Genomic DNA, 10,000 nt, shown 5'->3' with positions numbered 1-10,000 from the left:
TCGTGGGCACACTGTTATTTTTAAATGAGACTCTTATGTCTCAAAAATGCCTGAAATAAAAATGCCGATTAAATTTTAAAAAATGTCTTAAGAAAAAATCGTTTTCGAGGATTTGTAACATCTAAAAGGAAACCACTTACCTTAGCTTTGATTCACTGTCCACTGCAATGTCGTCGCTGATTTTGCAATACACGAGGTGATTGTAGAAATCTTTGCTACACTTTGCTATTGCAACACATTCCCCATTAGCGGGGTTAAATGAACTGGGGGCGCAGGGTCCACCAACGAGGAGTGAATAGCCGCAAGATGCCATGCAATACGTCCTTAAGGATTAACTATACTGGTCTAATTATTTTGGATGCAATTCTCTTCTTCTTGTTCTTGTTCTTATTACTGTTATTATTTAATTTAAATAGGGACTTGCTGTTAATAATAGTTTTCTTTTCTTCACCAAGTTTCCTCATTAAGCTCACATGGAACAGAAAACAAAGGGTCCTTCTTTGGAAGTTATTCTAATATACTGTAGGTAACGCAGAGTAGGAATTCATTCATTCAAAAATCATGTTATTTTTTATTACTTTGCAACTTATCTATATTAGTATATCAGTGTTTCACATTTTGCGCCATTGCAAACCTGTGTAAACTTAAAAAGAAAGGAAAAAAAAACTTTCATTGCGCTTAATTTGTATGCCAAAAAACGAATAATATAAATATAATTGAATGGGAGCATTGGTCTTACAGGGGCACTCAATGACTTCTCATTTCGGAAAAATAGCTCCTTTTTTTTAAGTATCATGTTTCTTGGAATTGTTGTATTGCAAGAAATTTACCACCAGGAATCGACACTTGGGAAACTAACATCACCAGTTCCCTTGGCGACGAAGCCCTTTGGGGCATCGACACTTGGGAGAGTTCCTGAAGTAACAAGTCCTTTGAGGGTATCAACACTTGGATCTAAAATAACAGTAGTTATGATAATAATTGGGATGAGGGTCTCTTGGGCTTGGACACTTAGGGTACACACTAGTTCCTTTTGGCAACAAGGCCTGATGAGTAATCAGCACTTGGGACATGTGAATCACTAGTTCCCTTGGCACCAAGTTCCTTTAGGGGATAACGTCTCGGAAAAAACCTACATTGCTACTTCCGTTAGCCACAAGGTCATTCTGGCCATCAAGACTTATTTTATTACTCCTAACAATATTCCAAAATGACCATTTTAACACCCACTTTTCAACTAAAGCTTTTAAAAATACATAATATCATTTGGGGTATGATACTTCCCTTACGTTTTTTAATTGCAGGTTTCATTCAGAGGAAATTTTGAATGGTCAAAAGAATTATCTGCTACAATGACTGGTTAGTGCATGTTATTATTATTATTATTATTATTATTATTATTATTATTAATTATTGATCTCTGGAATAATACGTTGAAGTCTCACGTATACATCAAAAGAACACGATTCCACCTGCCTTCAGTGGATCACAAACATTTTCTTCGAATTGTGTCATGTTTGTTTTAACTTTTGACTAATTCCTATTTTGTTGGGCATAGATGATCCCACTATGAACAGCACATCTGGCAGGAATCAGGAGAGAAGAGAGAAGGAGAGAAAGTGCTGAAAAAGAGAAAGGACAAAAGAGCAACAGCAGAAAGAAAGAGGGCCAAGAAAGAGAAATCAGCAAAAAATAGTTGATGGATACAACTAATTGTAAAATAAAATACATCACCTTGAAGTGCACAGTCTTCTGTTTCAAAATAATAATAATAATAAATATTGTTGGTTTAAGTTGGTCACACTAGATTGTAAGAAAAGTAATTAAACTTGTATTGCAAAGTCTTCTATTTGAAATAAAAAGCTTCTATTATAGGCAAACATTCTTTCAGTGTATTACTATTAAATGTAATGTTTGAAAACTAAGCACTGACATACATTATCAGTGATGGCATAAATTTGGATACGCGCATGACGGGAAATATCAACAAATAATTTTACAAAAAAAGGGTTCTGCAAAAGGATGATAAGGGGGCTGGACAATCTGAGAGCCATGCGAGGCATGCGCATTTCGCATTTAAGCCTAAGCAACAATTTTAAGTAGCGCTGTTAAACAGTTATTAAGTCTAAGCACCCATTGTAAAACGTTTAGCTTTTAAGAACTGTGTGACTTGCAGTCATGGCTCGCAGTCATGGCTTGCATGACTTGCATGGCTCGCTGGCTTGCATATTGTCCTAACTCAATGATAAGTACAAATAATCATAATAATTTTGGGTCAACATAAGCGATATGTATTATCTACAATTTTCATCATGGAATGGTTTCAGTAGACGTCGGATTCGTTTTTGTTAAACACTAAATAACATACACTTGTAGATAATACGTCTAGACTTCCGCACGTGTACTGGGCAAAATTTTAACCTCCAACCCTATTGCGCACGAACAGGGTGAAAAACTCCTACTCGTCATACTTGTTCTCAGAATATAACATATGCAAAATTATGCACATTACAAGTTTCTCTTGTATACTTATGCCCTGTTTATATGGTCTCGGGTACCCAACACAACCCTCTTTCCCAAGACCACTTTATCGAGGGTTTATATAAGAATTGCGTGAACGAGACGAAGTTGACCCTACTTGATTATGCATACATTTCACGACTCATCTTTAAAAAAATAAGCATCATCATTTGCCCTTTTTTCATTGTAGTTCGTCTTTTATTAAGTATAGTTGCGTTTTAACATTCAGAAGATGGACTGATAATCTTAACTGAGCAGTGATGTGTAGTTTAACTAAAATGTATGTTTTTAAATTAAAAGTTTCCGTTGGCTGCGTTGAGAATTTTGGCGGCAAAAACCTCTTCTTTCGAAAGTGAATGCTAGCAACACGTATAAGGTCTCAAATTGTTGCTTCTGTGATTTTTATTTTATGCGTGCGCATTTAAGATTTTGCTGTCTTGTCTCGGGTAGTCGAGCGAAACTGTTTACATTCGAAAAAGTTGTATCGCCTGCCAGGGTTATTCGGACCTGCCGAGGCGAGACAACGAACTCGCCCACCCGAGTTGTCTCGCCCTCCTGTAAACAGTTAATAGATTTTTTAAACAAATGACAAATGAGAGAAAAAATACCTCGTCTTGGGTACCCATGACCATATAAAGAGGGCCTAAATGTGTGCAATATTTAGAATGAGAGATAGATATAATTAATATTGTTGTCACAAGATCTGAATGCTTACAATGAAAACTTTAAAAATAAAATTTAATACTTATCCATTACTGCCTGAATCTGCTTAATGTGGGGTTTGGTTAAATATTCACAATGGAATTGTTAACATATTTAAAAAAAACCCTCTTTCTTTTAAAGTCAAAGAGTTCTTTCTTATTCACATCTAAAGGCTATCGCCGTCTTGCGAATTTTACAAATTCTCTGGGGAAAAAAAACACTTGGGGTAGACACTCATATAGTGGTCCGCTGTAGTCACTCATATAGTGGTCCCAACTATGCTTAATCATCCCTAGCCGTACCTAGGCATCCCTAGCTGTACTTAAGCATCCCTAAGCGTACTTAAGCATCCGAGGCTTCTTCATCCCTAGCCGTATTTAAGGATCCTTAATCATCCCTAGCCGTACCTAAGAATCCCTAGCTGTACTTAAGCATCCCTAAGCGTACTTAAGCATCCTTCTTCATCCCTAGCCTTACTTAAGGATCCTTAATCATCCCTAGCCGTACCTAAGCATCCCTAGCCGTACTTAAGCATCTTTCTTCATCCCTAGCCGTACTTCAGGATCCTTAATCATCCCTAGCCGTACCTAAGCATCCCTAGCTGTACTTAAGCACCCCTAAGCGTATTTAAGCATCCTTCTTCATCCCTAGACGTAGTTAAAGATCCTTAATCATCCCTACCCGTACCTAAGCATCCCTAAGCTTACTTAAGCATCCTTCTTCATCACTAGCCGTACTTAAGCATCCTTAATCATCCCTAGCCGTACCTAAGCATCACTAACCGTACGTAAGCATCCTTAATCATCCCTAGCCGTACTTAAGCATCCCTAAGCGTACTTAAGCATCCTTCTTCATCCCTAGCCGTACTTAAGCATCCTTAATCATCCCTAGCCGTACGTAAGCATCCCTAGCCGTACTTAAGCATCCTTAATCATCCTTAGCCGTACCTAAGCATCCCTAGCTGTACTTAAGCATCCCTAAGCGTATTTAAGCATCCTTCTTGATCCCTAGACGTAGTTAAGGATCCTTAATCATCCCTACCCGTACCTAAGCATCCCTAAGCTTACTTAAGCATCCTTCTTCATCACTAGCCGTACTTAAGCATCCTTAATCATCCCTAGCCGTACCTAAGCATCACTAACCGTACTTAAGCATCCTTAATCATCCCTAGCCGTACTTAAGCATCCCTAAGCGTACTTAAGCATCCTTCTTCATCCCTAGCCGTACTTAAGCATCCTTAATCATCCCTAGCCGTACGTAAGCATCCCTAGCCGTACTTAAGCATCCTTAATCATCCTTAGCCGTACCTAAGCATCCCTAGCCGTACTTAAGCATTCTTAATCATCCCTAGCCGTACTTAAGCATCCCTTAGCGTACTTAAGCATCCTTAATCATCCCTAGCCGTACTTAATCATCCCTAAGCGTACTTAAGCATCCTTCGTCATCCCTAGCGATACTTAAGTATCCTTAATCATCCCTAGCCGTCCCTAAGCATCCCTAACCGTACTTAAGCATCCTTAATCATCCGTACCCGTACTTAAGCATCCTTAATCATCCCTAACCATACTTAAGCATCCTTAATCACCCCTAGCGGTATTTAAGCATCTTTAATGATCCCTAGCCGTACCTAAGCATCCCTAACCGTACGTAATTATCCTTAATCATCCCTAGGCGTACTTTTTCTTCATCCCTAGTCGTACTTAATCATCCTTAATCGTCCGTAGCCGTACTTAATCATATTTAATCACCTCTAGCTGTACCTATGCATCCCTAGCCATAAACGTCCCAAGTAGTACTTTTAAGTAAAAGCATCCCTCATCGTTCATAGACGTACCTAAGCATCCATTGTCATCCCTAGGCATACTTAAATATCCTTAATAATCCTTAGCCGTACCTAAGCATCCGTCGGCGTACTTAAGCATCCTTATTCATCCCTAGCCGTATTTAACTATCCTTAATCATCCCTAGCCGTACTTTACTATCCTTAATCATCCCTACGCATACTTAAGCATACCTCATAAAACCCTAGAAGTACCTAAGCATCCATTGTCATCCTTAGGCATACTTAAACATCCTTAATCATCCCTGGGCGTACTTAACAATTCTTAATTAATCATCACTAGCCGTATTAAAGCATCCCTAGGCGTACTTAATTAAGCATCCTTATTCTTCCCTTGCCGTACATAAGAATCCTTAATCATAACTAGCCGTACTTAAGCATCCTTAATCGTCCCTGGGCAACCGTAAGCATCCTTAGTCATTCCTACGCATACTTAAGCATCCCTCATCATGCCTACACGTACCTAAGCATCCATTCTTATCCATAGGCCTACTTAAGCGTCCTTAATTATCCCTAGCTGTCCAGTTACAGTGAAATACAACTACGGGTAAACTTTGGAAAATGGGGAGAGATTACCAGAAAGATCGTTCTATAATTTAACGTTATCTCTTATTATCACTGCTACTAAATTTGCAAATGGAAACAACGAGGCCCCATTAGGGGTTACCAGGATACAGGATATTGAGGTAAACATTTATAGGCATACTGGATATTTGAGGGGAAAATTAACGGAATACAGAATATTTAGGCCATATTGTTTTTTCACATGAATACTAAGAAAAAGTACAAAGATGTTTTTGGAGATGCTCATCTCCAACTAGGAGTTCCTGTAGAATGGATATCGTCGAATGAAAAACATGGCATCTATTGTGAAGAAAGCACAACACCCATCAATAGACATCAAGGTCACAATGAAAATAGTGATAGTTTTATGGAAAAGAAGAGCATAGATGAAGCGGCATGTAATAACGAAAGTGGGTTTCTATTGGTTTGTGACAATGTGGAAGACATGCTGCAAGCGCAAGTAGTCAATGTTCTAGTAACACAATGTCTGAACAGATTTGATATCTTGCAGAATATTAATGCACCGTCTTCGTCGAGATCATTTGATGCTTTCGATTTACCCTATACATTTTGTAAAGTGTTGGGATCAGTATGCTCCGATTTGACACCCTCCTCAGATGTCATAGAAGCTCCCCTGAAGCAATTAAAATCTGGTGGCGTTTGATCTTGAAATAGATGCAGTTCCTGGCGATGGTGACTGTGCTTTTAGAAGCATAATCAGACAACTCTATAAAGTATACAAAAATTTGGTTTTATCAACGGAGTTGGGAGTTGATAATGTAAATTGGCCACCGTACAGAGATTCTAAAAGCTGACGTTTCGAGCGTTAGCCCTTCGTCAGAGCGAATCGAGGAATTATGGGTTACGTGTAGTTTTTATAGTAGAGTAGGAGCTACGCTATTGGTGGTAACATGGCAACGTGAAAAATAGGAATATATTAGTTAAATGAAAAGCGTTCGTTACACCGTGAGGATTAAGGGTGCCGATTTGGAAGATGAATTTTTGTTCCAGATTCTTGCAGCTTTCCGTCGTACCTAGATGTAGGGAAAGGCCGCAGATAGCCATGTGTTTTTTGGAGTGGTTAGGGAGATTAAAATGACGAGCGACTGGCTTAGATGCATCTTTGTCCTTCTTCTCAACATCGCGAAGGTGTTCGCGGAATCGGTCACCTAGTCGTCTACCTGTCTCCCCAATGTATAATTTATTGCATAACGTACAGGTTAAGCAATAAATGACATTTGCGGAGGTACATGTGAAACGATCGGTGATCTTAACAGATCACTTAGGTCCCGATATCTTGAAAAGACAAGTTTTGCATCGTGAGCGCGCGCATTTGAAAGTGCCGGGTTGCTTGTTAGTTTTGAGCGCGCTTCTAACTAAAAAGTTCCCTACGCATTCCATTTGTACCATCGGATTCTATTCTCAAGGAGCCATTGTACGTTGCCTTTACAAGCTGTGGACCCGGCCATTATGATTCAACACATCCTGTGACTGTTGTTGGTAAGTTTTCTAAATGAACCATGGTTACGGTACACAACAAACTATTTTGGCAGCTTTTTTCATTCAATCTTTTATTTTTTAAATCCGAAATGATACTTAAGTTGCAATCGCCCTTTCAAGAAAAAGCTTTCCAAAAAAATGTGACTGCATTTTTTAGTATTTAAAGAAGGAAATCATAAAACTTTAGGCGATTAAAAAATGGTTTTGATGATACATCATAAAGGAAAGATGGAAGTAATATTTATTAATCAATTTAATTCTGTAATCTTATTGACATCACATATATTTTGTCTTGATTTGTATTAAATTTACTTTGAAATGACTTTTATCAAAAGAAAATTTCAAGCTTAAATGGAAAATTCTCCACCACTTTAAAGGTAACCCGTGTATTCGCTTCAGAATATACTCAGAACATTACTAGGGGATGGGTGGTAGTTTCCACTACGAATCCGCGTATCCAGACGCTTCAGGGGTGCAGTTTGATTCACGGGGTGCACTTTGATTCTAACCATTTAGTTTAAGTCCTTGCCCGTTTTCCTGTAAATCACATAACTGAAGATCGCCGATTCATCGTCTTAATATAATTCAGCAATGATCGACTTTTCTATTTGGGGAATATTCCATCCTTTATGTAATGAAAATTCTCCATGAGTGTGCTATTGTTAGCACCACATAATTGTAATAGTAAGGCAAACATGCTGCGCTATCATATTTATTGCATTATAGAAACCTAGACACTTTGGATTCTAAAATCAGCAACTTATTCAATTATAATTATAGTGGTATTTTTAACACTTAGATGAAAGAAGTGAAACAAACGCGTCCACGCTGCAATCCAGCTTCTGTGCTTGTGGTAAAAAGTCAGCTGGGATGGGGTCAAACTGCTCGATTACCGAAACCTCAAAATGCTCTTGTGTGCGAAAAGGAACAAGGTGTACTCGAAAATGCAGATGCAGAGGATGCCAAAACAAGCAGGAGACCAGCAAAAATGAAACAGATAGGCGAAGGTCAAAAGGGTGTCGTTGCGGGATAAATAAAAAAGAAAACTTTGAATCGTGCAAAGATATTGAAGGAAAGAGAAAAACAAAGTGTCCGTGTTTTTGTGATGGTTTAGGCTGTGATTAAACCATTGTTTTCGCTTAAAGTGCCAAAATCCATTGTCTCAAGTAGAAGCGATGCAAACAGAGGAAAAGAAAAAAGAAACCCGGAAGAGGAAACTTCATTCCTCTTATAAAAGAATGAGAGGAGAACATTACTTGAAAATCAAGGCTCGTGGACTAAGTTAGAGACTTGCATTCTTGAAACCATTGAATCCCTTTTAACAAGCCTTTTAAATATTCCTGGTACTGCTGAAAACATTGAAAAGCTTTACAATTTTGTCGCCAGTTCAGAAAAGGTTGAAGAACTTTGTCTATATCTCAGACCTAAAACTTTAAACCAGATAAGGACCAACATTTTGCAAGTGTCGAAGACGCAAGAGGCATTTCTTAATCTCTTTTATCCATTTCTCTAACCCGGAAGATGACGCAAGCTTCTGTGTGGGAAACCATGTTTAGTTCAGTTCCATATTTATTCGTGTTTTAAGAACCTTTTAGTACTAAGTTCAAGTTTATAGTGGTTAGTAAAAGAAAAATTTCAATAGTAAAGAGAATTTGTTTCTGAGCTGTTGATGCTTAACCGATCAGAATCAGGTAATTTGTCTCTTTTTGTCTCTTTTCTTTGACAACGTACATGAATTGAATGTACACTTGGTGAAAGGATTCTTGGGTCTTGTCATTATTACATGTACCTTGTTATGGTTATCTTAAGACAGACGGCTCTTGGGAAACTGCATATAAACTATCATCACCTACTACTCGAGTTAATAGAACTCAGGTATTTCGCACCTTTACATTGAAGTAACAAGTATATAGCCATATGAAATAACTGTAGACACGTAATTTTCAGGATGCTTAATTACGGTTAGGCATATTTAGGTACGGCTAGGGATGGTTAAGGATGCTTAAGTACGGCTAGGGATGAAGAAAGATGCTTAAGTACGCTTAGAGATGCTTAAGTACGGCTAGGGATGCTTAGGTACGGCTAGGGATGATTAAGGATGCTTAAGTACGGCTAGGGATGAAGAAGGATGCTTAAGTACGCTTAGGGATGCTTAAGTACGGCTAGGGATGATTAAGAATGCTTAAGTACGGTTAAGGATGTTTACGTACGGCTAGGGATGATTAAGGATGCTTAAGTACGGCTAGGGATGAAGAAAGATGCTTAAGTACGCTTAGGGATGCTTAAGTACGGCTAGGGATGCTTAGGTACGGCTAGGGATGCTTAGGTACGGCTAGGGATGATTAAGGATGCTTAAGTACGGCTAGGGATGAAGAAGGATGCTTAAGTACGCTTAGGGATGCTTAAGTACGGCTAGGGATGATTAAGAATGCTTAAGTACGGTTAAGGATGTCTACGTACGGCTAGGGATGATTAAGGATGCTTAAGTACGGGTAGGGATGAAGAAGGATGCTTAAATACGCTTAGGGATGCTTAAGTACGGCTAGGGATGATTAAGAATGCTTAAGTACAGGTAGGGATGCTTTCGTACGGCTAGGGATGATTAAGGATGCTTAAGTACGGTTAGGGATGCTTAGGTACGGCTAGTGATGATTAAGGATGCTTAAGTACGGCCAAGGATGAACAAGGATGCTTAAGTACGCTTAGGGATGCTTAAGTACGGCTATGGATGATTAAGTACGGTTAGGGATGTTTTAGGGACGGCTAGGGATGATTAAGGCTGCTTAAGTACGGCTTGGGATGATTCAGGATGCTTAAGTACGGTTAGGGATACTTAAGAACGGCTAGGGATGATTCAGGATGCTTAAGTACGGT

Source organism: Montipora foliosa, chromosome 9 (genome assembly GCF_036669935.1).
Source record: "Montipora foliosa isolate CH-2021 chromosome 9, ASM3666993v2, whole genome shotgun sequence".
NCBI classification, from domain to species: Eukaryota; Metazoa; Cnidaria; class Anthozoa; order Scleractinia; family Acroporidae; genus Montipora; species Montipora foliosa.
The sequence above is the reverse complement of the archived record's forward strand: the minus strand, read 5'-3'. Positions refer to the sequence as shown.